This window comes from Sminthopsis crassicaudata, chromosome 5 (genome assembly GCF_048593235.1).
Source record: "Sminthopsis crassicaudata isolate SCR6 chromosome 5, ASM4859323v1, whole genome shotgun sequence".
Lineage (NCBI taxonomy): Eukaryota > Metazoa > Chordata > Mammalia > Dasyuromorphia > Dasyuridae > Sminthopsis > Sminthopsis crassicaudata.
In genome coordinates this window covers 26,850,189-26,871,131 of record NC_133621.1, presented here as the reverse complement: position 1 = coordinate 26,871,131, position 20,943 = coordinate 26,850,189, and the positions used below count along the sequence as shown (strand labels likewise).

Here is a 20,943-nt window from a genome sequence, read left to right as displayed (position 1 = left end):
GGGTAAGTGACTTGCCTAGGGACACATAGCTAGGAAGTGTTAAGTGTTTGAGACCAGATTTGAACTCGGGTCCTCCTGACTTCAGGGCTGCTGCTCTATCCACTGAGCCACCTAGCTGCCCCTTGCTATTCTGTTTCTTAACCAATCTCATTGCCCCTTTTTTCTCCCTATCCCCAATCTATGAAAGCATACTGCAGATGAATCTTTAAAAAACAGCTTTTTACTTTTCCAAATACATGCAAAGATAGTTTTCAACATTCACCCTTGAAAAATCTTGTGTTCCAAATTTTTCTCCCTCCTTCTCCCACTTCCTCTCCCCTAGACAACAAGTGATCCAACATTGGTTAAACGCATGCAATGCTTCTAAACAGCAGGTGAATCCTTCTGAAATATACTTTTATTTTCCCCATCTAAAAAGCCTTTTTTGGTTATAGTGAAGTTAAAGATCAACAAAGGTAAACCTTTCATTATACAAAGAACAGATTATATGGGAAAATTACCTGCTACATAGTTTTAAATGTATGTTCAATTTAACATAGAGGAAAACTACTCTGCTTGTTTGTGTCCCCTTTCTCACCAAAACATCCTAATGATCATGTTATTCTTATTAAAATTTCTTCAATGGTTTCCCACTAGCTATAGCACAAGATTTTTTTTTAAGTTCCTAGCACAGTGTTTAACACAGAATAGGTGCTTAATAAATGCTGATTCCCTTCCTCTCCTCCCCCCAAGAGTATGGTCATGCAAGGTAAAGAATATTGGATTTGGAGCCTAAGAGTTTGGTTTAGATTTCTGATATTTCCACGTCAATAGATAATTAGAAAGAGAGATCACTTATTAAACACTTACAATGTGTCAAATATTGTGCTAAATTCTTATTAATCACTTTCTCAGTCAAAAAAAAAAACCCACTTACGAAGCACCTATCATGTGTGAGATACTGTTTCGAAGTTTCTAAAGAAAAGGAAAAGATTTGTAATTCAGTCCTTGTCCTCCAGAAGCTTACTTCTAATGGGGGATGATAATATAAATGGTATAGAAGTCATTTAACTCCTTTGAGTCCTGCTTTTTAAAAAATTATTATTATTATTATTATTATTATTTATTTTAAAAAATTATTCAATAATGGGGTTGAGCTAGTTCTGTCTAGTCCTAAAATCATCTTAGAGTGGGCCAAGATACTAGGCTATCTCACCATAATGGGATATCTCTGTGCCTTAAGTCAAAGCATCTTAAACTGTGGGGTCACAACTAATGTGGGGATAGTAAAAAATTAGGCAGCAGTAAAAGGGATCAAATACTCTGCTGAGATTTAATTATGTAAAAAGTATGATTTGTATATTATGTAAAAATGATGAAAAAGCACACAAACAAAAAAAAAATACTATGCTTTAATTGTGGTAATATATATCGTACTGAGCTGTAATTATGTGCTGGATATACATGTTTCATCCAAATAACCAGTAAGCACTTTAAGATCAGTAGTTACTTCCCCCATCCCACTTTGTTTCCTCAGTAGCTAACTTTGTACATACATAGATAAATTCTTGATGAATGAATGGATGAACACAAAAGAGTTTATTCAATGGGAAGTGGCTGTTGTGTCCAAACCAAATGTAACAAAAACAATTTCTTAGTAAGTGTTCAATAATACTTACTGATTGATTGAGGAGATATCCCGAGATATAAGCAATACTACAAGATGATAAGATTTTCCCGTACTAAAAAAATCACTTAAAATTAAAGGGCAGCATATAGAGAATTCAGAAACAAAGAATCTCTCTAGTCTACCTCTCACAGTGAAATGAGGTATCCGTACACTGCAGAGAGTCATAACCAAGGGAGAAAAATCAGAATTGCCGCAGAAATTGACCCCCTCTTCCATGCCCCCTCCTGTTGTTTTGCTAAAACTCAGTTGGTATGTCTTCCGATTGACGCCATGTTCCACATAGGTGGACCCAAAGTCTCCATGACGTCTTTGGTTAGATCAAAACCTACTCCTGGGAGAGGCCAAGGTAATATTTTACAGAGGTGATGATCCCCCGTGTGCTGTGGACCACATCTTGTTCTGTCCTGTTATCTGAGGCAAAACTCTCAAGAAATGTGGAGGCTCCAAGCTTCAGGTACAATGGTTTTATTATTTTGATTAACTTGGATCTGAATTGCATCCCAGTTCTACCACGATTACTACCGCAGTGACCTCAGGCAAATGTCTCCTCTCTGAGACTCATTTTTTCCATTTGTTAAAAGAAGGGATTAGATGCCCTTTACATCCAAGATCTTATAACTTTCCAAATTTGACCACATCTGACCAATTAAATTTTTTTCTCCATTATTTTAGCCCTTTGCTCCTCATTGGTTCTGTAGTCAAAAGCCCTAGTTTCCAATCAAATTTCTGACAGAACTATCTGTGATTTTGGGTGAATCATCTAAGTTTGCTGAACCTCAGTTTCCTCATCTGTAAGATTGGAGGGTTTAACCAGCTGTAGATTGTAAACAACTGGTGCCCTCTGGTCAGTTAATATGCTGGACCATGGAAAAGCACTCAGGTGAAAGGATGAAGAAATCATACAATTCAGGTTCGTCAGCAGTTTTCACAAATTTTCTAAGAAAAAAACAATCTGGTGGTTGAAGAGGTGAAAACTATTAGCTGAAAAGGGATTTGAACATGGCTTCCAATTAGTTATGTTTTTCTTGACTCTCATTCATATGAATAACTGAGATGTAGTTGCTAACATCATCTAGACCACAGAAAACATGACCTATAAAAATAGACATTTTAAGAAAATTAATTCAAAGGGACTCATTTGCCCACATTTACAGAAAAAAAGAAGAGCAATAAAGAATTTTGTGTTTTTTTGGGGGGTGTGTGATTAATAAGAAAGAAATGCTTTCAAGAGGCAGTAGAGTAAGAGAGAGAGAGAGAGAGAGAGAGAGAGAGAGAGAGAGAGAGAGAGAGAGAGAGAGAGAGAGAAGAGAGAGAGAGAGAGAGACAGAGAGAAAGACAGAGAGACAGAGAGAGAGAGAGAGAGAGAGAGAGAGAGAGAGAGAGAGAGAGAGAGAGAGAGAGAGAGGGGGGGGGGGAGGAAAGATACAAAGGAAGAGGGGGGGAGAGCGAGGGGGAGGGAGAGAGAGGGAGGGGGTTCTATTCTCTTCTTCTGTGCTTCTGTCTCTCTTTCTATTGCTGTCTCTGTTTCTCTCTCCCTCCTCTTCCACTCCCTTTCTTTGTTATTCCCATTTTGCTACCATGCATGCAAACGTAAGCTTGTTGGATAAAAATCTCTGACTAAATTAAATTTGAGTTGATTAAGAAATTGGTGTGCGTGTTCAGGCAAAGCATATTTATGTGGAAAAAAACCAAAACAATGACAAACCTCGGTCACTTAAAAAAATTATTTTTTAGCTATGATTCAGAGTTACCATAGCTTCATCAGTGAACTGTGCCCTTGTCGATTTAAATCAGCAATGGATTCAAAGAAACTTCAGCCTGTTGTTATGAAACACCACAGTAGCAGAGGGTTCATTAGTACTGAAAAAAGGGTATCGTAACATTAAATCCCTGACTGTCAAAGGGTCCAGAGAGCCCATTCCTTCCCTCTTGCCATTCCCCAAGACCACCTGCCACTTATCCCCTGAAGCTTTAAAGCAAGGATGCCAGGAAACCACTTGACATCTTTCTGCTTACTGAAACTCAAATGGAACATTTAAATGGGATTGCCTCAGAACATCACACACACACACACACACACACACACACACACACACATGTATATTTACGTATGCATATGCATAATAGATTGCCATTAGAACATGGATCATTTTTATGTGATTTAAGAAAAATTTTAAAAGGCCTAATCACATTCCCTTAAAGAAGCTAGTAAAAGCTTTGATAGGACATCATAAACTCAGAAAGCAGGGCTGATCTCTGAAGACGCAAAATTGTGGGTTCTTCTAAATTTAGACAGGGACATATCTTGATTTGTATATCAATATGTGAAAGGATTACAGAAGGTAATCCATAAATGCTCATTGAACTGAATTAAAAATCCTGGGATGATCACCCAAGTGGACTTGGTCTTCATCACACGTATGTTATAATAGGAAATCTGACTGTTTATGGAGCCGGCCTTGGTCATTGTTCTGGTTTCTTGGAACACTCAAATTCTGTGATTCTGGAGGGTCATACTAGGACTGCTCTAGACCAATCAGGGCTTGTTTGGGTCACAGTGGCTCCCTGGAGTCATCCTGGTACCCTTAAAATCAGCTCCTTGGAACAAAGGCCGGGAAGAGGTAAGTTCTGATGCTGTGAAGACCATCTGAGTCTCCAAGGCCATCTAAGCAATTCGAAGAGTTAGGAGTGGGAGGTTATATATCAGAACAGCAAAGTGCTAAGTCTTGCCAGAATTACAGAGGGGAAGAAAAGTATGTTCAGTCTGAGGAAGAAAGGGCAGGCCTAGATTCTGAAGGTCCTCCTCTGTGTAAATGTGTATTTTATTCTGCAGACAGTAAAGAGCTACTGAAGCTTCTTCACCAGGGGAATGACCCACTCAACCTACAAGTTCCATTTTGTTCCACGTTGATCTTCGCGGTCATCACTGGCTTGCTCCTCTGACAGCCTTTTATTTGTCTGTCTCTGATGGTCTCATGATGCATCATTTAGGTTAGAGTTCCCCGGGTATGAATGACATCACCCCAGTAATGAGCCTCCTTCTTCGGGAGGCAGCTTGATGTGAGGATGGAGCCAGGAAGACCTGGATTCAAATCTCATCTCAGACACTTATTAATTGTGTGACTCTGGGCAAGTCCATGTCTCAGTTATGCATCTGTACAATGAGGCTGTTAGACTTAGCCTCTGGGCTTCCCTACAGCTCTAACCCATGATCCCCTGATCCTTTGTCAGATTTAGTCTAAAAACTCCACGACGGCATGGACTGCCCTAGCTGGGGTTTCACATCCTATTCGGTGCTCGGCAATGACCTACGTGCAGCAAAAGCTTAATGAATGTTTGTTTAATATGATAAATTTGAAACTTAATAATACTCTTCCTCTTTAATCGGTTCATCATTCTTAAATTTTTGAAGAAAAAAAAACACACACAAATGCGCATTCACACCCACAACTCCCTCTTCCTTGTCACACACAAAGACAAGATGGCACAGATCTGGTCAGTGACTCAAGCTGCAGAGCAATGTCAGGGTGCCAAGTTGGGGGCCTGCAAGTGAAAGCCTTTGGACTGGAGACTGTAATATTAGTACAAGTTATAATCAGATAAAACCACCCAAACTTAGAAGCCTGTACAATAGGCCAGAGGCCAGGGGGCTGGGGAGGGGGAGGCGGGGAGGAAAGGCACAAAGACATCATTCAAAAGCAGCCAGTGAGCTTTTCTCCCTCTACCACTCGACCCTGGCCAAGCACGAATGTCAAGCTATAGCGAGCAGAATGGTGGGCTGCTTGTTGTTGTTTTTGTAATAGTGAGGTTATAGTCTGCTAAAAAAAAATAAACTCCAAAGGGAAAGCTCTGACATAACCCTAGCTACGGAGACACGAATGGGAACCGTGTTGTTATAATTATATAAACAAACGATGCTCCAAATGATAGGCCAAAGGGCCAAACCAGAGGCTTGGAATTACAAAACATCTTGGGATGAAAAGGAAAATTTTGCAGCCATGTCAAGAAGAATTGTAATTGGGGCAGGTGCTCCAATCTGCCAGATTATTTTTTAAGCCAATTTGGGCTTCTTGTTAGCACCTCACTAAGAGGAGAAGTGAAAAGACCCGGTTAGATGCTCATCCTGCAGAAACTGTTCTGATAACTAGGGGAAAATGGGCTCTTGTTGGTCACTGTCCTAATTCTACCTCCCTTCCTGCCCCCAGTGTATTCTTCCTTCTGTTTGTTTGTATCATGTCTCTTGAGCACTCTTGGTGGGTGCTGTTTATCAACCCTAAGGCGCCAGAGAGCTTGCAAAAAGTCAAATGGCAGGAGAACCAATGACAACCAGCAATAATTACATAATAGGCATTAAAAAAAAACAAAACAAAAAAAACAGAATGGACATTTCGGCATAAAGAGCTCCAATCCCCAAAAACATGGACAAGCGTGACCTCTTACCTTCTCATCCATCAAACCATGGTGGGAAGTCAGCATGCAGAAGAGAGTGGCCAGTCCAAGAAAAACAGCCAATCTAGAAGGAGGAGACAAAACCAAATGGAAATTACCTCAAGGTTTGGTGGAATATCACCGGTACTTTCTGTGCTAACAGAGAAGCTGACTCAAAAACTATCTCTGCGATAGCACGGCACACAGTAGGTATTTAATAAATGTCTATTAACGGATGCCAAGTACATTATTGTTGTTCAGTCCAAGACCTCCACTGAGGGGCACTCTTCCTGCTGCTTCCTGGGATGGCCCATTCTCTATCAGGATAGAGTCTCCTCTGTACTAGGTACAAGGCTAAGAAAGTGAAACACATTCAAAAAACTGAAAACAGTCCAAGGTAATGGAATTGAAAAGTAATGTATAAGGAAAGTGAAAGGTGGGAAGGAGTCAGGTTATGAATAGTCAAGACTAAATGACCTGGGGGCAGCTAGGGGGCGCAGTGGATAGAGCACCAGCCTTGAATTCAGGAGGACGTGAGTTCAAATCTGGTCTCAGACACTTAATACTTCCTAGCCATGTGACCCTGGGCAAGTCACTTAACCCCAGCCTTAAAAAAAAAAAAAAAAAAAAAAAAAAAAAAAGAAGAAGACTAAATGACCTGCCCAGGATCACATAGCATACACACACACACACACACACACACACACACACACACACACACACACACACACAAACACGTATATATATAATATATATGTATATTAATATGTATATACATATACATGTAATCCACATATACACAGACATATGCACATATACACAGATATACATGCACATATAAATATATACATACATATGTGTCTATATGTAGGCACACATATATGTGTATATATAAAAGAATATGTATGTACATGTACACATAATACATCCACACATACACAGACACACATGCACATATAAATATATACATAAATGTATGTGTATGTGTATATACACACACAAACACACAGATATACATCAGAGGCAGGACTTGAACTCACTTCTTTCTGACTAAGGTTAGTTCCCCCTCTGTTACACCATTGTAACACTTATTGATCCTGATTTAGTCAACTGTTGAGTCCAGGCAAGTTTGAAAATCTCTCATCATCCAAATCACTGCTAAAAAATTTCCTAGTCCATGGTCAGGTACATAACCCTAAGGCACTCTACTGCAGTTGGCCTTCCAAGCTGAAAGGCATACATTCATCACCCTTCTCCGAAGCCAGCTATTCAACTAGTCTTGAGTTCATCCAACTGTGTTTTCTCCCAGTTGTTTTATTTCCATCTTTGTTCACAAGATTAACATGAGCAGTTTAGTCAAACGTTTGCAAAAATCTACCACATCCCATGCACCAGTCTATTACTCATTATATATTATATAATATATACATATAACATATGTATATTATATATGTATACATAATATGTACACAAATATAATACATATTATGTATATTATATAGACATAATATGTCTATATAATACATATGATATGTCTATTATGTGGCACATATATTATTCATAGAAGAAAATGAGGTGAATCCAAACGCGCTCATGGCTGCACTATCAACATCACTTCCTTCCCTAGATGTCTACTAACCATTCCCTTAATGCATTCTTGAGCTTTTCCAAGCCCCTTTCCAATTCTACACCATAATCTCAAAGAACACAAGTAATGAAAATATTGAGGAAAATCTACCTAATGAGGACAAATGTCAATTCTCACATCTGGGTTCAAAAAGTCAGTTCCTCGAGCGCGACGTGGGAAGCTTTTACTGAAATTCGGCGAGTCAGTCATCAGTTCTTAAATGCCTTGTGTGGGCTGGGAACCAGGCTAAGTGAGGATGACACAAAGTAACCTGAAAGGTAGAACCTGCTCTTAAGGAGCTAATAGGAGAGAGAACTGAAGTAATAGTAACTTAAGTTCCATGCTCAGTAACTGAGTAAGCTCAGTGTGTATCAGCTTTATACTATGGCAGTCAACATTAACACGGATTACAGGCTAAGGGAGGTGACGGTTCCTGTGTTCTGATCTGATTCCAGCCACTTCCCAGACTTTCAGAAGGGCCCCGTAATCTGTGAACTCACACAAACTCATGCAGCCAAACTCGGATTTCCACTAAGGATTTATGCTTCCTCAGGCACACAAAGGCGCCCCCAACAACGGGGGACCTGGCCCTCAGATACCGCAGGAGTAGAGTTCACTGGTTTCTGATATTGAGCTCAATGGTGCTATCTCATTCATAGGTACTGCCCTGGAAATAATTATCCAGCAAGGCTGGAAAGAGGACAGGCTCAGAAAAATCTGAGCTTCCACACATAAAGAGTGCTTATCTGCACCCCATGACATTCCCCTCTGCAGGGTCAGAAGAACTGGGGCCAAGTGTGGTGAGAGCCAGAGGGAAGCTGGAGCCCACTGAGCAAGCAAATCTTGATGCAACCTAATAGTGAGTGAGCTCTGCTGACTTTTGTCCTCAGGTAAATGCAATTCTCTGTATCAAACTCCTGTTGGCTCTTGACATTACACCTGTCTCCTATGAAATCCTGCACATGGATCGTGTCATGTACCATGTGGACCTTGCAGCTTTATCCTTTGGGGATCTCTTGCTATATCCCTCCAGGCAAACCTGATCATGATGAACTCCTTTCATCCTGTTTTGCATACTATAGCAAAACCTGGCAGAGATAAGTAGGACAGTGATATACTATATGTCTAAACAATTTACTTTGGATTGACCAGGTTTTTTTCTTTTTCTTTTTCTTACAGCTTATTTTAAAACACCCTCAGATTTTGGAGGGGAATTCATCTATTTTTAGGTCACCTGCCAAAACTATAGTTTCCAGATTCTGCTAATTGAGGACATTTGAAATACTCAGACTGAAATGTTTAAAGGTGACTCATTCATTTCTGGAAAATCAGACAAATGGGGACTTACATGATTGAAGACCAGCAATATACAAGGCACATACTCTGAGAAGTAAATCCTTCAGTGTTCCTCAATCATCAACTACAGCAAAATGCTTTTCACTTGGGAAAGAGGGATGGAGTTAGAACCAAGATATGGTGACTTCAAAGGGCTGGGGTTTTACAGGTGTGGAACACTGAATCCACCAATGCAGATCACAGTCTCTCTATCACTTGGGAGATTGTCTTCCAGAGATGCTATAGCTAAAAAAATTAAATAAACTATGGTGGCAACCAACTTCTGGAAGTTAGTTAGCCTTATTATTTGGGAAGGCCAAATGAGGACCTATATTTCTATGGCATCACCTTCAAAGATCTAAGGTCTGAGAGTTAGAATTTGAGACAAATATCCCAAGAAGGCCAAAGAGAGAAAATAAAGGTCTCATGCAGATCAAGATGTTTATATTATCATTTTCTGTGGCATCAAAAATTGGAAACAAAGGTGCTCATGGATTGGAGAAAAGCTAAATGAATGGTGATATGTGATTATAAGGAAACATAATGTGCCACAAGACATAAAAAAGAAATATATGCACTAATATAAGTGAAGCAAGACCAAAGCCCAATATACAACATGACTAAAATGGTGTAAATGAAAAGGATGACAACAACAAAAAGTCAAAGGTGACTGTTGGGTGATTCATTATAATGGCTAATTATAATAATAAGACAATTACCAGGAATTAAAAAATTCTTTTCTGCAGAGATGGGAGACCCTGGGTGTGGAATGCTGCATACAACTAATACTGGACTTCTATGAGTTGGTACAGGTCAGCCATTGAAGAAATCACCATAAAGTCTCCCAGTTTTCCCATTAAAATGTTTCCTAAGTATTATTCATCGAATAGGATACCCACCAATGATTTTCACTATAATTCCAAGACAAAACAAATGAAAACTAGAGGCTTAAAATTATACCAGTTTTTACAAAAGGGTGACAGCAAGGAAGGAAATGAAAAGAACTCAGGCCAGACTTGGGACCCCTCCAACTTCAACAGGTTCTTTTAGCATTCCTGGACTAGTCATTTGAAAAATATGCATCTGTGACTGTATGGCCATTTCTATAAAAAAGGCAGTGACTAACTTTATTTGCATTGGATTTAAAGAAAAGAAATGGGAGTCAACCCTTGGAACAAACCTGGTCTAGTCTGTGTGTTCTGTGGGTATTTTAAATTCATATTTAAATATATTAATCATGTAGGATTTTCTAGTGAGAAAAAAAGACCCATAGAACGCTACTAAAATTTGGAATAGATTTATTTCTGGGCAGGAAATGGTTCATTTTGTAGCTGTCTGACCTGAGGTTAGGCAGGCTCAACTTCCCATGACTACTTTCAATTTATGCAAAAGAAAGGTTAAAGTATAAATAAAGTTCCCATTCATTGAGTTTGACTAATATGTTATTTATAAATGATTCCCAAATTAGTTTTTTTTTTTTCTGTGTATGGTAACTAGTTACTAAATTAACTTCCTGAAAGAACACAACAAGATAACTAGGCATAAATTTTACTGCAAAGATTGAGCATTAAAAAACTGCAGGGGTTAAAATTAATTTTTAAAATTCTGCCAAAAGATCACATTGCAAAGTTGAGAGGGTGTGGGGGAAAGGGCAGCTAAACTATTTTTCTTCCTCCTGGATATATTATCTTTCTCTCCTTCTTCCAAATAACATCAAGCAATAAACATTTATTAAGTGCCTACTATGTACACTATGATAAGAGCTAGATGTCCTCATTAGAAGTTGATTTATAAACAGTATCTTTATACTAAGGACTATGTGCAATATGCACAGAAATAAATGAAAAGTATAAGCAATCATGACATCAACACAAAATATATCCATTTTCACGGATGTTTTCCCCTTTAAAGATACGGGGCTCAAGATATAGCTGGCACATTAGGCTATCCACTGTGATTTACTGGTAAATACATGATCTGTCCCCCTCCCCTCTGGGGTCTGCCATCTCTTTATCACACTGATAAATAATCAATCAGATACAACTCACTGAAGGTACACAATTTTTTACCCCTGAAGCAATTGGGGTTAAGTGACTTGCCCAGGGTCACACAGCCAGAAAGTGTTAAGTGTCTGAGATCACATTTGAACTCAGCTTCTCCTGACTTCAGGGCTGGCATTCTATCCACTGTGCCACCTAGCTGCTCCAGAAGGAATACAGTTTGAATAGTGAATCTTCACAGCAAATGATAACATTCAAAGGAAACTTCACATAATCTCCAAGTAAATGTTCTCCTAAGCCAACCATAACTTCAAAAGTAATAATGGATGGCAACTTCATCTAATATTTCATTAATGAAGCAGCCCCTTAGGGAAAAAATAAAGGGAACAAAGATCCAATTGTTTTGAGGGAAGAACACAGTCCTCAAAACACATATGATATTAAAATGTAAATAGAAGTAGAAGAGGCAGAATGATGGATATCCAGAGCTAGAAAGGATCCAGCCCAACCCCTCCATTTTATTGAGGAAATTCAGATAAATGAAATGCTTTTCCCGAAGTCACACAGAAACAGTAAGATTCAAAGACTTCATGAGCCCAAATCTCTTTCCTCCATTCTTTAGAGTATGTGTTTTCCACTATTGATGATATTTCTATAGCACATCAGAGTTTGCACAATGCTTTCAGACAATCAAAAATTTACATTTGCAAGGGACCTTGAGTGCTCTCCAGTCTAACTGCCTCATTTTACAGACCAGTGAAGGCCCAGAAAATTGATTTGCTAGAGGCAGAATTTGAATCTAGGGCATCTCATTTCAAATACAATATCTTTTCAAAATAATTTCATTTGAGATAAAGACCTTTGCTTCTATCTTTCAGACCAGATTTTTTTTTCAAACTAAAAATCAGCCCTGATTTAACTTATTTTATTTATCGATTTACATTTTGGCCAATCACTTGGGGTTAAGACTTGCCTAGAGTCACAAAGCAAGTAAGTGTTAAGTTTCTGAGGCTGGATTTGAACTCAGGTCCTCCTGACTTCAGGCCTGATGCTCTATTCACTACACCATTTAGCTGCCCCCGATTTAGTTTTTCATAGATACCATGAGGACTTAATATTATCTTTAAGTCTTTAATGTAAGGGTTTCTATTTTCATGTTTTCATCAATGTCACTGGTTTTCATAGTAATTTAATTCAATTCAGAACTATTTTTTAAGGAGGCAAGGAAGATGCTCTTTTTTCCTCCACCAAGCAATGAGCCTAAGATTAAATTATTCATAAATATCAGTTTGGCTTAGTTATATACATGCAAGACAGATTTCCCATTCACAGAAAATTGCTTCCTCACAAAGAGATCCTTCCCCAGGTTCAGAGAACTATATAGGACTATGTCAAAACCACTAAATTTTGTTTTGAGTTCAGTGGACTACACAAAATCCTGTTTAAATGGGAAGAGTTTCCACTGCCAAGATATAATGGTGAGGTCTGCCTGCCTCACAAATCCTTTGGAACAATGTCCTTATAAAGGCCAAATCAGACATTTCTGAGATTTGTATTATCAGTCCCCATTTTTCAAGCACTGCTGATTGCTTTGGTTAGAATTTGAGAGGTCCTACATAGTCTTCTGATCTTCAACGGGGTTTAGCTAGTATTTCCCAGAGGGCTCTGACAATTTGTAAACAGGCAGATTTCCCTACAGGAGCCAAAGGAGGTATATACTCTGTGGTAAGCCCACTGAGTTGCCATGGCTTATGGCAAAGCTCTCATCAAGAAGATAATAATGTCTTAGATCAAAATATAGGCAAAAAACCATTTCCTTTAAAAAAAAAACAAACCCTTTAGTTCAAAGGAACTATAGCAAAGGGATAAGAAGGGAAACTTTTTTTGGAGTAGACATGGTAGATATGGTAAAAGTCTGTCTTTCAAACATCCTATCTGTGTTACTCTGGAAAATCTGCTTAACTTTTCAGCCTCCTCCCCATTCCCTCACCAGTGATTGTTGTTGCTGTTTGTCCTTCATTTAAAACAAACAAACAAACAAACAAAAAAAACAAACCTATGACATAGGGAAATGATGTCATGACATGCAAGTGAATTGGATTGAAGGAGGGGAGGAGGGCTGTGCAGCAAGGGCGCCCGCCTCACTTTCCCCTCCAGAGCCATCTGGATCCAGGGGGCAGATATAGATCAGGATGGCTGGAGATGGCCCTGGATGGAATGAGAGACCTTGGCCTTCTTAAAGCTAAGGTCTTCAACAGGTCTCAGTGTGAAACCTGTTGTGTTTCTCTGTGATTCTAAGTTATAAACAAGTTGCTGATTTGTTTTGGTGGATGGAATTTTCATATCAATAAAAACATAAAAAATAGAAAAAACCCAAATGAATAAAGTGTTGAGAAATCATTTCCAAGAGAATGGAAAAAGCTGACATTTAATGTCACTAAGTTGCTATTACCTGTCCACCTCAAATTTATTCATGAAGGTAAGCTTGTTAGTAGAAGGAGGATATATCATTCTGAGGAACTCTCTCTCTCTCTCTTCCTCTCTCTCTCTTTTCTTCCCTCTCTTCCTCTCTCTCTCTCTCTCTCCTCTCTCTCCTCTCTCTCCTCTCTCTCTCTCTCTCTCTCTCTCTCTCTCTCTCTCTCTCTCTCTCTCTCTCTCTCTCTCTCTCTCTCTCTCTCTCTCTCTCTCTCTCTCCCCATCTCTCTGTCTCTGTCTCTCTGTCTCTCTCTCCTTTCTCTCTCTCTCTCCTCTCTCTCTCTGTCTCTGTCTCTCTGTCTCTCTGTCTCTGTCTCTCTGTCTCTCTGTCTCTCTCTCTGTCTCTCTGTCTCTGTCTGTCTCTGTCTCTCTGTCTCTCTCTGTCTCTCTCTGTCTCTCTCTGTCTCTCTCTCTCTCTCTCTCTCTCTCTCTCTCTCTCTCTCTCTCTCTCTCTCTGTGTGTGTGTGTGTGTGTGTGTGTGTGTGTGTGTGAAATGATGATCTGTTCCCTTAGGGACCTCAGTGAAGCCAACAACTGCTGAGCCAACTTTTTACCTCATCCTTGACAATTACTGACAATGGAATGGCAGAGATCACATTCTTGCAATCTTTTTCAACACATCTCTGGCTGTTTATTGATGGAAACCCAGGCTGAAGTTATTATTTTTTTCCTTTCTAACTTCTGTCCCACCACATTGTTCTCCCACCTATCCCTTCAAGGGAAGGGATGGCGTTCACTGCCTGAGCAAATCGTTACTCAAGGATCTCAATAAAATATGGCAAGTAAAACTTTTGTCACGGTTTAATTGTTTCAGTTGTACTTGGCTCTTCATAATCCCATTTGGAGTTTCCTTGGCAGTTATAGTGGAATGATTTATCATTTCCTTCTCCAGCTCATTTGACAAATAAAGAAACTGAACCAAATAATCTAAGTGACTTGCCTAAGGTAACACAGCTAGTAAATGTCTGAAGCTGAATTTAACTCAGGTTTTCCTAATGCTAAGCCACTCTACTTCCTGTACTACTCAGCTGTCCATGAAAAACTAATAAACAAACAATTAGGATTAGCAGCAGAGACTGAAGACAGAAACAGTCAGTAGTATGTTAGGATGGGCAAAGTATGTTTCCAAACAAGCTTCGTAGCTAGCCTTTTTATCTGAGTAGGTTTGGTGTCTACTCAGATAAACCCCTATCAGAATTTGTGAGATTTTTTTTAAAAGCAGAGAACCATGGTCAGACTCCATTTATAGCCAAACAAAGGATTAACCAAATTCAACACTGTACCTGGCTATATCCCCAGAAAATGAAAATGGGCTAATGTTATAAAATTGTGTGTGATACATATATTATATATAAGGTTATATTATGTTGTATCATATTTATTATGTTATTTTATATTCTCTTAGATATCCTTTATCCCTTATTCAAGTTTGATAAATCTGTGGTTCTAGAATAAGTTGACATTAATCAGTCAATCTCTAGTCTATAAGGATACAACAAAGTCTAATTGTGCATTGCATTTTGGTCACATGTCAAGAATTGGGTAAGTCAATTCAATTCAACAAATGCTTATTAACTGCCTACTATTCATAAGGCACTTAATTAGGTACAAGTTTCTGCCCTTGGTGAGTTCAATAATACAGTAGTAATATCATAGAAAATGTAATTAGTTTGTAATTAAATATTTTGTACATACTTATCTATATACTTTGGCAACAAGGCAGCATAATAAATAGAGCCTTGGGCTTGGAATCAAAAAGACTCATCTTCTTGAGTTCAAATCTGGCCTCAAGACACTTACTAGCCTGTGTGACTCTGGGCAAGTCACTTAACCCTATTCGCCTCAGTTTTCTCATCTTTCACATGACCTAGAGAAAGAAATGGCAAACCACTCCAGTATCTTTGCCAAGAAAATTACAAATGGGGTCATAAAAATCCATACACAACTGAAATGACTGAACAACAACCACATCTATAAACTTGTTGTGTATTGCATCCCCTTTCACTTCTTAGTAGAATGTAAACACCTGTAGGGCAAGAACTGTCTCCTGTTAGCCTTGTTTCCCTTGGCATCTAGTACAGTGTACGACACAAAATAGGTGCTGAATATAAATGACTCAAAATAAATTAAGAAGTCCACTTATGAGATGTGTGCCCTTGGACAAATAATGGCCTCTATTCAAATTCCAGTTTTTTAATATGTAAAGTAAAATGCCTACACTCCAACCTCCTTCTAATCCTAAAATGATGACTATTTACTTTGGTTTAGAACACATACAGGGATCAGTCTAAATTCCTAATTATTTCAGTGTAAAAGTTTTTGGATAGTTTACTCTCAACCTTCCCTGCCAGGTTTTGATCTCATTGAGAGTGGATATGGAACCATGGACTTGAAATTGATCTTAAGTTCTAGAAATAGTAGGCTAATTCATAGAACATACTCCTAAACTTATCAGTGATTTTTATGGGACAGTGTAAGTGAAAGAGAACTAGATTTATACTCAAGAAAACCAAGCCTGATTCTCAGCTCTGGGATTTGCTACGTCTATATATTTGCACAAGCTACTCCATTCTCTAAATGTCAACTTTCCTTTTTGTAAATGGACTTTGGTAATAGTTATTATTTACCTCCTGAAGCTTGGGGGCATCAAATAAGATATCTGTATATCTTTATACACATTATATAAGTATGAGTTATTTTTATGTGGTCATTTGCCAGCACCAAAAATAAGACCATACGCTCTCTAAGGGTGTGAAAATAATTCAGAATTACACCTAAATTATTGTGCACATATGGTATTCTCTCCTGTGTTTTAGAAATCCAGATTCTCCCTGGACTCACTAACAACATTCACCAATGCTTATCATGAAGAAACCTTCCTTAATGTCTATGCTCTATTTTAAGCCCAATTCTTTCTGTTCTTCCTTCAGTAATGACAAAGGGAAATTATTATCCTATTTGTATACTTTTCTCTCCAAAGACCATTAATAAGCTGTAATAGTATACAAACTAACGGCACTTTTGCTAAAGGAAAAAAAACACATTAAAATGGCTTTGATCAAGGAGATCAGGCATTTCTAGGATACTCAACCTTACATTGTACAGATCTTCTGAGGTCAAACAGGACAGATTTTCAGGACCATTGAGTGGCTAGAGTACTAGACTTGAAGTCAGGAAGAGCTGAAACACTTATTAGCTATGTGATCCTAACAAATCATTGGAACTCTTCATGCCTCAGTTTCCTCTTTTGTAAAATGAGAGTTATAATAGTACTCATCCCATAATGGTGTTGTGAGGATCACATAATATATGTAAAATGCTGTAAATGAAATCCTACACACATGCTAGTGCTTATTACTTAGCAACAGAACTTATTAAAAAATGAAATAGGAATCCCGTATCCAGGAAATTCACTGAGTCCTTCATGCTTCCTTCCCAAGTCTTGGTGTTTTTTCCAAATTCCCACATGATAAGAAAAAAGGAAAAGCACCCCTGTGGGTAGAATTAGAAGAGGAAATGAGATGACTAGAAAATGAATTTGAGGAGATCTTAAACTTCTTCCAGAAATAAGGACAGTATCATTACTGGATTAGTTGAAAAAGGAACACACCAAAAGACTCTACCTGAAAGGCAGCATGAAGTCATGGAAAAAAAAATGCAAAGCTTACAAACAAGAGCTGGGTTCAAATCCCATTGAAGATACTCACTAGCTGTGTGAACTCCACCCCAGCAAGTCACTCAACTTCCCTATGCCTCGGTTTTCTCATCTGTAAAATTAGGGGTTGAGTATAGTGAGCTGTAAAGTCTTGTCCAGCTTTCAATCTGTATTCCCGTGATGTAATTTTGCCTTTTTTTCTAGACCTGGTGCTTAGCACAGTGTCTGGCAAGTGATGTTGTTACTGTTGTTCAGTTGTGCCTGATTCTTCAGGTCCTGTATGAAATTTTCTTGACAAAGGTTCTGGAGTGGTTTACCCTTTCCTTCTCCAATGGATTAAGGCAAAAACAAGCTAAATGACTTGCCCAGAGTCACACAGCTGGTGACTGTCTGAGACCAGATTTGAACTAGGGTTTTCCTGACTATCCTTTGATCTGCCTGGCAGATAGTAAGCACATAATAAATATGGGGGCTTGCTGAGAACATCCATGACCTTTCCATAATTAGAGAGTTATAGTCAAGATTACAGAGATCCCATTGACCTTCCTTGGAGGAGGAAGAGAAAGGAGCCTAGGAGGGATGTGTCAGCACCCTGGCCAGGGCACTGAGGTAGCTGAGAACTGTGAAATGAGTCTGGAAATGGGAAAACTCTGAGAATTCCCAGCTGAGCTGAATTGCCTCACCTTTAAGATCATGATAGGGAGCAAGTATGCCGTAGGGAAGATGTTTCTGAGAAAAAAAAATGGACTTTCTCGTGGGGAGTAATAGTCTACCTGGAACTATGGAGGCTGGCAGTCATTCCGGTTGCTTTCTGAGTATAGCACAGACTAAGGGTTTGGGAATTCAGCACTCCATTGTTGGGATTGCCTAGTGGCTTCTGACATCGGCATACCTCCATGTGCCTCCTCAGCACGCCAAGCCCTGGGAAAACTGCCAGAGGAGCTAACCGTGTGTATTGTCTGTTTCCCCTCCTCCAGTTTTCTTGCACGCCAAGGTTATGCTTAGTGCTTGCTCCATTGGTGACGGGAGCACTGTGAGCCTTCTGAGATTTGACAAGTCTGGATAGGGAAAGTCTTTGGGACAGCCTTGGGGAGCATCTCTCAAGTGGCATCTATCTGAGACCCATCCCAGAAGCCTTTAGCATGTGTCAAAGGCGCTACCACTTTATTCAATCTTTTCAACATGACATTCAAAGCCCTCGCTCCCACCTTTCTTTCCTGTTCCATTTCTTATTACTCCTTTCATGGCCTCTTCATTCCAGTTAAACTGATCCCAGCTGGTCTCTATTCATGAGATTTCATCTCTTGTCTCTGTGTCATTGCAGACGTGATCCTCATGGAAGCCCTGCTTTCCCTCCAGGGTGCCACCTCTTAGCGGTCTTTGTGAAAGAATAGCTCAGATGGCACCTCCTATGGGGAATCTTTCCTGATCTCTGCTTATTAGTCAGTCACTAAGCATTTAAGTGCTTCCTTTGTGCCAAGCTCTGTTCTAAGTACTGGAGAGACAAAAAAAGGCAAAAAAACCCCAAAAAACCCTCTCTGAAATAACTTTGTTATTCTGTGTGCATGTTTTATCCCATTTTTTTCTTCCTCCCCTTTCCTTGGGAGAATGTAAGCTGTTCAAGGGCAGGAACATTTGTATCTTTTTATCCTCAGTGCCTGGCACATGGAAGTTGCTAGATACAGATTTGATGGATGGATGTACAACTATCCCAAATTCGTATCAAATTCTCAATAAACTCCCTCTCCCTTTCCCTCTCTCTCCCTCCTCTCCCCTCTTTCTCTCTCACATCTGTCTGTCTTTCTCCATGTGTGTCTCTGTGTGTGCCTCTTTCTCCATGTATGCCTTTCTGTGTTTCTGTCTGTCTTTCTCACACATACATAGACAGAACACTTCCACATCATGACAATTTTTAGATATTTAATCAAAGAGTTCTTCTCTTTGACTCACATGCCCCCTTCCTTTGCAAAAATTTGGGAGGTCCGTGTAAACTCCAAACTATCTAGGTTAGCTCTTAGTAGAAGTAAAGAACTGGGGATTTTCTTGTGATTTTTATAGTTCTCCAAGAAGGCTAAAACTACTGCTTTCTTCTGAGACAGGACTTCCTTCCTGACTTAATTCTCAGTACCAGAGACATGTTCTGGGAAATAGATTCAAGTTCCACTGTCATTTTAGAAATCTCATATACTTTTTCTGTGGGCAATGTTTCACTCAGACTCTGCTTGATAAGGAAATAGGAAAGTCTACCTCCCCAACCCCAGTCTCATCCCTCTGGAGCTGGGAAACAAGACTCTCCTACTCAACCAGTCAGCCACTTGCTGAGACAGGAGCAGAATCCCTCACTTTATGATTCCTCCACTGGAGTCATGTCACCCTGGGAATACAGACCTCCATGCCCAAAGGACAAGGATTTCCTGTCCTTCCTCTCCAATGGCGTCAGTAGCATCCAGCATGCTTTGTCTATTGCTTTGTGACTGGTTTTCGCTTCCAACATCTCACAGGGAACCAACTTTGATTTGCCACTAATTCTACTTCAGGCTTTTCTGTTCTTTCCTACAGATTCACCCTTGCCTCCATCCCCCTAAATGTCTTAAAAAGTAACCCAAAATTCTGCATTTGGAAATGGAGGAGGGTCATCACCAATCTCTCAACATCTTCATTTTCCTTGTTCATCAGTGCCACAGGATTAGAAAGGGATCTAGAGCCAAGGGGAATTGTAGGCCATCCAATCTACCTTATTTTACAAATGAAGAAACTGAGACCCAGATAAGTTAATCAATTTGCTCAAGGCTATATGGGAAGTAAAAAGCTGAAGCAGAATCCGAACTCAGGTCCTGTGATTCCCCATTTAGCTTTTCAAGTTCAATACTCTCCTTATAAAGAAAATCGTGTTTTTTTTTTTTGTTTTTTTTTTTAAAGTTTGGTGACCTCAGCACAAACCAACATGTAGAGAAGAAATTAGCTCTGACATCTAAGAGTGAAGTTCAAAGACATTTTTCCTGAAGAAAGAGACCATGAAAACTCATTTGGAAAGCTTGTGTGAGTTCTGTCAAACAAAGGCTTTCATGCCCACTCTTTCAAAGCCCAAACAGACCATCACCTGGATCATTCACAGTCAGGTCTCCAGCCAAACCTATCTATAGCATTCAGGGAGAGGAAAAAGGTTTGGGGCTACACACAAAAGAGAGGTCCAGTCCTGCTCTTGTATGGATAGGGCTGTTGTCTGACACACAAGGCAGGATTACTAAGGGTGAAAGCTTCTACCAGGTGACAACTGGTCACAAATACTGGGGACTTGCCCATGGGAGATTCCCTCTTCCCTGGAAAGAGGATGCCGTTTTATTTCTGTTCTGATATCAAATAAATATTGCTGCCATTGGGAAATGACTAAACAAACTATGATCCATGAATGCAAAGCACTGTAAGAAGATGATGAATAGCAAGAATTCAGGGGAAGGGAACCAACACAAGAGCGAAACAAGCAGCTCCAGGAAAATGACACACTAAAACTAAACAGGGTACTTCTACTATGACTTGCTCACAAAGTAGATGGGAATGAATATATATATATATATATATATATGTATATATATATATATATATATATATACATACATACATACATACATGTATATATATACATACATACATGTATATATATGTATGCATATATATACATATATATTTTTTTTTTGAAGAAAATGAATGCTCTATAATTATAATGGTCATGATTGTCACTGACAACAGCAGAGAA

The 20,943-nt window shown here is 39.2% G+C and overlaps 1 protein-coding gene across 5 annotated transcripts in view; it reads right to left on the bottom strand.

Moving 5' to 3' along the window:
• Positions 1-20,943, bottom strand: part of THRB (thyroid hormone receptor beta) — a 430,248-nt gene that overhangs the window by 236,818 nt on the left and 172,487 nt on the right. For all 5 annotated transcript variants that reach the window (XM_074268731.1, XM_074268732.1, XM_074268729.1 and 2 more), the window contains exon 2: positions 6,110-6,182. The gene's annotated coding sequence lies outside the window, so the exon portion shown is untranslated. The remainder of the gene's footprint in view (positions 1-6,109; positions 6,183-20,943) is intronic.